We start from the raw sequence: 7,442 nt of genomic DNA on the forward strand, positions 1-7,442 counted from the left end.
TTTTCACAACATTTTTGACAAATGCTTACTGTCCGGAAAATTTAAATACTTTGTACAAGTCAACTTAAAAAAAAAGACAACCTTGTAGGAAAAAAAGTGGTCCAAATACATGACTACTTATTTCACAGAAGAGGAAATACAGATTTATAAAAACATGAAAAGATGCTTAAAAATGGAAATTAGAATCACAGGATTTTATGACTTTTTAAATAGACCTTATTTTTTTAAATTTATTTTTGATTTTTTAGTAGGCTCTATATCCAACATGGGGTTGAACGCACGATCCCATGATTAAGAATCACACACGTCACTGACTTAGCCAGGCACCCCAAATTTCATGGGGGTTTTTTTGTTGTTTTTTTTTTAAGATGAGTAAAAACAAAGATGTGTGACATTACTGAGTTTTGGGATGTATGTGGAGTAACTGGAATCCATGCTCCACTGTGGGAGTGTAAATTGATAACAGACCATCGGCATCCTATAAAGTTGAACATGTCCTATGCATATATGATAGATAAATGTGTGTATATGAGCAGTAAGAGACAGGTATAAAGATATCCTTAGCAGCACTGATCATAGAAGCTAATGTTTGGAAGTAGTCTGAATGTTAATAGGAAAACGGAGAATTTTGGAATATTAACAATGTAGAGCAGCAGGGAGAATGAATGAACCAAAGCTATAAGCAAACACAGATGAATTTCAAAGCCTGTTGACTTTTCAAAAGTCAGAGGAAACAACATATGGTATAATGACATGTTCCACAATATTAAATTGATTCTAAGTGATTTATACATGTGGTAAGATAATAAAAATAGCAAGTGGTTGAATGACAAGGTAGTCTAGCTGTCCCTTGCTGTGTAACAACTCATCCCCACACTTAGTGGCTTAAAGCAACAGTTTATTAATGCCGTTGGTTCCATATTTGGGTTCAGTTGGGGAATTCGTACTTGGCGTCTCTAATGCATTTGCAGTCGGCAGCGGCCGCTCCCCTGAGCTTGGTGTCCAGGGTGGCTGGCACCCAGTGATGTCCGCTGCTGAGAGCCTGGTTGGGCTTCACACAGAAGGGTGGCTGGTTCCTGAGAGGCAGTGTCCCAAGACCCAGCATCCTAGAAGATCCAGTGTAGATCTTAGAACTCTGCTTTGGAAGCCACATGACCTCAATTCTGTATTCTCTTGGTGAAAAATGATTTATAGATGTCCAGATTTCAAGGGAAGAAGGTGATACAAGGGTGTGAATACCAGGGTTGTGGTTCGTTGTGGGGACCATATTTGGAGACTAGCTACCATACGACCACACAATTCAGGTTGGTGATTACCTCTGGCTGTGAGGCAAGGAAGTGACTTGGGGAAGAGCCCGGGGTTCCTCAGCTTGCCTGATGCCTGAGAGACCCTGCCTTCTCAGGAAGAGGTTGCCCAGGCCAGCCAGAATGAGGATCAGTAGGAAGGCCAGTGTGTATATCAGTGAAAATGATTAGAGTTTTTTGGCCCAACTCTATACTGGGTCATTTGAGGTAGGATAAAACAGATCTTACTGCCTGATCACCCTAGGTGAAGTGCACATCAAGTTTAAGAGGTTGTATCCAAGGGCCATTTCGAGGTCGTAACATTTTTTTTTTTTTTTAGAAGAGAGTGAGAGAGCAGGGGGAGGGGCAGAGGGAGAGGGAGAGAGAATCTCAAGCAGACTCGAGGCTCAGTCCCCTGAGATCATGACCTGAGCCAAAACCCAGAGTTGGGTGCTCAACCGACTGTGCCCCCAAGGTTATAACATTCTTCAGGCCACTGTTGAATTTAAACATGTCTCCTTAAAACTATCAACACCTCCCTTTCCTGTCTATACTTTCCCTTCTCATTCACCTCCCTAGATCACCAGAGGAAGAGAGATTGGTTCCTACCTGAGTCAGGAAACACATGCCAAACTAAAAACGTGCATAAGAGGACTAGGCAAAGAAAGACTCATCATTGGGTTGTGAACATATTCGCCTTGCCTGGTTTCTCTTATTCTCAAAGAGGCTTGTTCAGAATCTAGGCAGAAGAGAATACTGTCCATTTTTATAGCTTCCTAATAGGCCATTTTCGAAACAACCTGAAAAAGAATATGCTTTACCTTTTGTGATATGATTGACATGCCTGATACATTGAATTTATGGTGTTCATAGTAATTAAATTATTATTTAAAATGTCCACCTTTTCAGGTGGGTTTGGCCCTTCTCTTGTTGGCTGTTGCATTATCAAACCTGTTTTCTCATGAAGAGTTCTGTGAAATGAATAGGCCATTTTTTTTTTTCTACACTGTCCCTCCATTGGCGTTGTCCGGTGTTTTCCATATGGTTAGGTTTATGCTGTGCTTTTTTGGTAAGAAAACCACCAAAGCAATATTGTGTTCTCAGTTCATGGTCTTATCACATTGGGAGCCTTGTGATGTTGGTAATTTCAGCTTTATCTTGGTTGAGGTGGTGTCTGCCTGGTCTCCCACTCTAAAGTCACTGTTTTTCTCTTCGCATTCATTAGTATCTTGCGAGGTGATCCGATGAGTGCATGCATGTGTATCTGTACTAGACAAACTCACCTCCACCAATTTTAGCATCTATAGATGACGATTTATTATCATCACAGTGGTCTCCACATGGAGATCTCATAATTCTGTCATTTCTTATACTCTTATTAATTGGCTTTCCACTTTAGGGAAGTGTTTTCTGTTCTTATGACTGGAAGCATGGTTTCTTATTTTATTCCATGGACTGTAATCTGCTAATATCGTTGTGTATGTTGATGCTGAAATTGTCCCAGACTTGGCCTCGAGAGCCCCTGCAAGCTCATTTCTGTGTCCTTTCTGTCACAAGCTTGAGTCCGTATCTAAAATCTGTCAGTCACGTACACCTACTTCTGTCTTTGTAGTAAAATATGATTTCTTGACTAGATGACTTGGGGGTGGAGGAGAAATTGTGGGATCAAAAACATTTTGGGGGATTTTTTCTCTTTCAGGATCTTCTATTTTCTCCTCTTGCTACTTTCCCCCTTGACACATGGTTTCCACATCGCTCTCTTTCCATTAACAATATTCTCCCCATAAAGCATTGCCTTCCCGTGGATGTCTCCTTACCTCCTGCATGTATTTTTTTTTAACTGCAATAAAATATATATATATGACTTATCATTATGACCATTTTTGTGTGTACAATTTAGGGGCATTGAGGATATGTTTTGCATATTGTCACCACAATCTATTTCCAGAACTTTTCATCACCTCAAATAAAAGCTCTGTACCCATTAAGCAGTAATGCCCCATTTCCCCAGCTGCCAGCCCCAGTCACCTCTTACTCTACTTGCTGCCTCTCTGAATTTGCCTATTTTAGATTCCTGATGTAAGTGGAATCATATAATATTTGTCCTTTTGTGTCTGGCTGATTTCACTCAGCATAATGTCTTCAAGGTTCATCCACATTATAGTAGGTGTCAGGATTTCCTTCCTTTTTAAGGCCGAGTAATGTTCCATGGCAAATATCCACCACGTTTTATTTATCCATTCATGTGGTTATGGACATTTGGGTCGTTTGCACATTTTGGCAATTGTGAACAATGCTGCCACGGACATTTGCATACAAGTGTTTGTGTGGACATTTCTCTTGGGTAAATACTTAAGAGTGGGATTGTGGAGTCCTATGAGGAGTGGATATTATAGCCAAACTCTTTGCCACCATGGCTGCACCATTTTGCATTCCCATCAGCAGTGTGCAAAGGATCCATTTCCAATGTGGGTTGTTCTACATCTCTGCCAACGCTTGGATTTTCTGGCTTGCTTTCTTAATAGTCACACGCACAGGTGTGAAGTGGTGTCTCCTTCTGGTCATGATTTGCATTGCCCTGATGTTGACTGTCTCTTTTATATGCTTTTTGGCCATTTTATATCTTTCTGTTGAGAAACGTCTGTTCCAGTTCTTCGCCCATGTCTGGAATGGGCTGTTCTGTTGCTGAGTTACAGGAGTTGCTCTGATACGCTGCATGTACTTTGAAGCACTTACATTCCGTTCTGTTCTACACCTGCACAGTTTTGCGTATTTTCACGCAGAGAGTGTACTTCTCTTCCTGGTGGTGTTTTTATATCCATTTTAGGAGCACTGCTGCCTCTTTCCTCTGCCATATCCTTTGTTGTTTTTTCCAAAGGATATGATGGGAGTTTCAGGTTTATACCACCGTCACCACCTCGCCTGCCCGAAGAAACATTTTGGTTATCTTCTCAAACAACTACACATCATGTCTACCCCATTTTTATTTCTCTCTTTCTTTAAGTGCCTACTGTGTGCCATACCCAAGAACTTCATTGTGCCCAAGACAGAACAAACCCTTGTCACGCCTGTGGCAAGAGGTCTAAAAGCTGCTCTGTGATCATCAGCGGTTGCTTTGTGATCTCTGTTTCAGTGGAAAGACATTGGCCAGGGGTGCCTGGCGGGCTCAGTTGGAAGAGCATGCAACTCTTGATCTCAAGGTCATGAGTTCGAGTCTCACGTTAGGAGTGGAGCCTACTTAAAAGAAAAAGATACGAGCAGAAGAAAACAAGCTGGCAAGATTTCAATTTCTTTTAAGCAAATTATATACAATAAAAAATTGTGGGTTTTCATGACTCCATAAATTTATAGCGTAATGGAAAGACCAGATGGAATTACCCTTTGGGCCCCTCTATTCCAGCACCATCCTGCCCACGCATCTCTTTGCTTAGGTCATTTGGGTTATTTTCCCTAAACAAATGTTTGCAATCCCTCTTGAATGTTGTAATACACTTCAGACTTCTAAGGGAGTTTATATAGAAGATGTGAATACTTTATGGCATGTTTCTCTGAGAACATTCAGGTTCACAGTAGGATCTCGGCATTCTCCACAATATACCCAGTGTCCTCAAATCCAGCCGGTCCATCGGCCTCCATTCCACATTGTACAGGGACGGGCGTCATTTAGATCATCCACTGCTGGGGAGAGTAAGGTTGAAGCGGTGCTGTCATGCAATTTTAAACACTGCATATACTTCACTTTAGCCGTTGTAATCTTGAACAGGAGGAGCAATTCCTATTTCTCCTTTTCCTATCATTTTGTTTTTGTTTTTATTTCCTCACTGTAAAGAGAAAGGAGGAAGGACGGGAAGAAGGAAGGGAGGATGGGAGGGAAGAAAACTAGTCCATCTCCAGTTACACCACACGGGCTCCATGGAGCCTGCTGCATTGGGACAGTGGGTTTTATACTATCTCAAGGATCTCTACGTAGTGTAGACATTTTTCTTCAAATACATGGCCATTTTAAAATTTTATTTAAAAAAAAAGATTTTATTTGAGAGAGAGCGAGGGAGAGAGAATCTCAAGCAGATTCTGTGCTGAGCACAGAGCCCAACTTGGGGCTTGATCTCACGACCCTGAGATCATGACCTGAGCCGAAATCAAGAGTCCGGTGCTTAACCAACTGAGCCATCCTGGTGCTCCACGTGGCCTTTTTTTTTAAAGAATAAACTACATTAGGAACAGTGGGAAAATAATCACTTTATAAATTGGATTCTGTAAGCTTGGAAGGTAAATTTGAAGAATCCTCTCAGAAAATAGAGGAAAAGACACAGAATGGCAGAGTGAGATTATCAGGGATATGAAAGCCAGACTTCAAGAATAATGTTATGTTAATGAATATGTTAATGAAGAAAGCAGAAAAAAACCTAGAACTGAGACTTTCCCTTTTGTGTGTGTGTCCAAGACGAAAACAATGGAAAAACCAATTGCTAGATACGGGGGGGGGGAGTGGGGGGGTGGAGAAATAGAAAGACTTAAAGATACAGGAAACTGGGGTGGAGGAGGTGAGATTTATATAGAAGTCAAAGTAGAGAAATGAAAGTTACCTGCAAGGGAAGAAGAAGTTCAAATTGGCCTCAGGTTTCTTCAGAAGACCAAGTACAGGAGGCTGTGGAATTACTGGGAGGGCACTGATATAAACTAGTGAGAATGTGAAAAAGGAACAAAAATACCAAGACCCAAAGAGAAACCTAAGGAAGCGGTCACAGACATGAACAATTAAAAAAAAAAAAGGTTAAAATAGATTTACTTATAAATAAATATAGATGATAAAACTCGAGGAAATTGCCAAAATTTGTAGCTGAGAAAGTGGAATATGGAAGTATTAAAAGTGGATACTGGTGGTCATGGCCTATTAGCTCATACTGTAAACATTTTAAATGGGACAAAGTAGAATAAATTTGTGTTTGGCTTAATGTATAAAGGAAGTCAGAGGAAAAGTTAATTCTTGATTTTTACCATCAGAAAAATGGGGCATAAAGAGTATTTTTAAAAACATAATTGCCAGGACTATTTAAAAAGATATACTTCATAGTTGAAAAACATATTCAAAATGTTCTTAACATCCTCATCTTTGACCTTTCGGTTAACGCTCAGCACAGCTGTCAAGAGTGATCATTTAGAAATGGACATCAGAGGCTGGACAGGGGAGGCCCCGGGGCTCTGAGGCCTCTGTCCCGCCCATCCCTGGGATGCTGTGGGAGGCTCTTGGTCTTGTTGCAAGAAGGCATTCAAGGAGAGACGGGACACGCAGTTGAGTGGTGTTAAGTGGGAAATCTTATTCAAGTGAGAGTACGCTCTCCAGACGTGGGAACAGATGAGCTCAAGGGGAAGCTGGGTTCGGGTCTCTACATCTTTTACTGACAGTTCTTAGCTAGGGAGTGGAATATATATTACTTGGGGAGGGGCTTCTCGAAGCCTTTTCTCCTTTACCTGATCAGGGTCTCCAGCCTTCTTTGTCTTGGGCCTGTCTGGCTTGATCCGGCTTTTTGTGGCTTTGTTTTGGGAGCGCTGTCAGGACAGGTTTCTAACTTCCCCCTGTAGCTGACCCTGAGTCCCCATTTGCTGGCCTCCAGCATCCTATTAACACCTAGCTAACTGCCTACTCCTACATCTCCACTGCTCAGAGCATTCTCTTTCAGAGTAAGATCCACTGACCGTGACCAATAAGAGCCTGCACATCCTAGTCCTCTTGCCTCTGATCTCGCACATACTTCTTTCTGCTTCGGCAACAGTCTTAATGTGTCTTCAACAGGCCAGGCGTGCCCCCACCTCCGGGCATCTGCTTTTCAGCCTGCCGGAAAGCCTTCCCACAGATCCTTAACCGGGCTCGCTCTCCATCTCTTTGCAGATCTTTCTTCAATGTCACCTTCTCAGTCAGACATTTCTTAACCACTTTGTATAACATTGCAGTACCGCCCCCACTAGAGTTGCTGTTGCCCCTTTCTTGTCCTCATTAGCGCCCATCACTACCTAAAAACATACTTATCATCTTTCTTCTCTCTCCTCCCGGAGAATTTAAGCTGCACGAATGCAGAGGTTTTGAGAGTTTTGTTCAACTGGTGTATTTCCAGCATCTAGAACAATGCCAGGAGCAAGAGAGGTGTTGAATATTTTGTT

This window comes from Mirounga angustirostris, unplaced genomic scaffold (genome assembly GCF_029215605.1).
Source record: "Mirounga angustirostris isolate CCGP_5_RB_7025 unplaced genomic scaffold, mMirAng1.0.hap1 SCAF_7, whole genome shotgun sequence".
Classification (NCBI taxonomy): Eukaryota; Metazoa; Chordata; class Mammalia; order Carnivora; family Phocidae; genus Mirounga; species Mirounga angustirostris.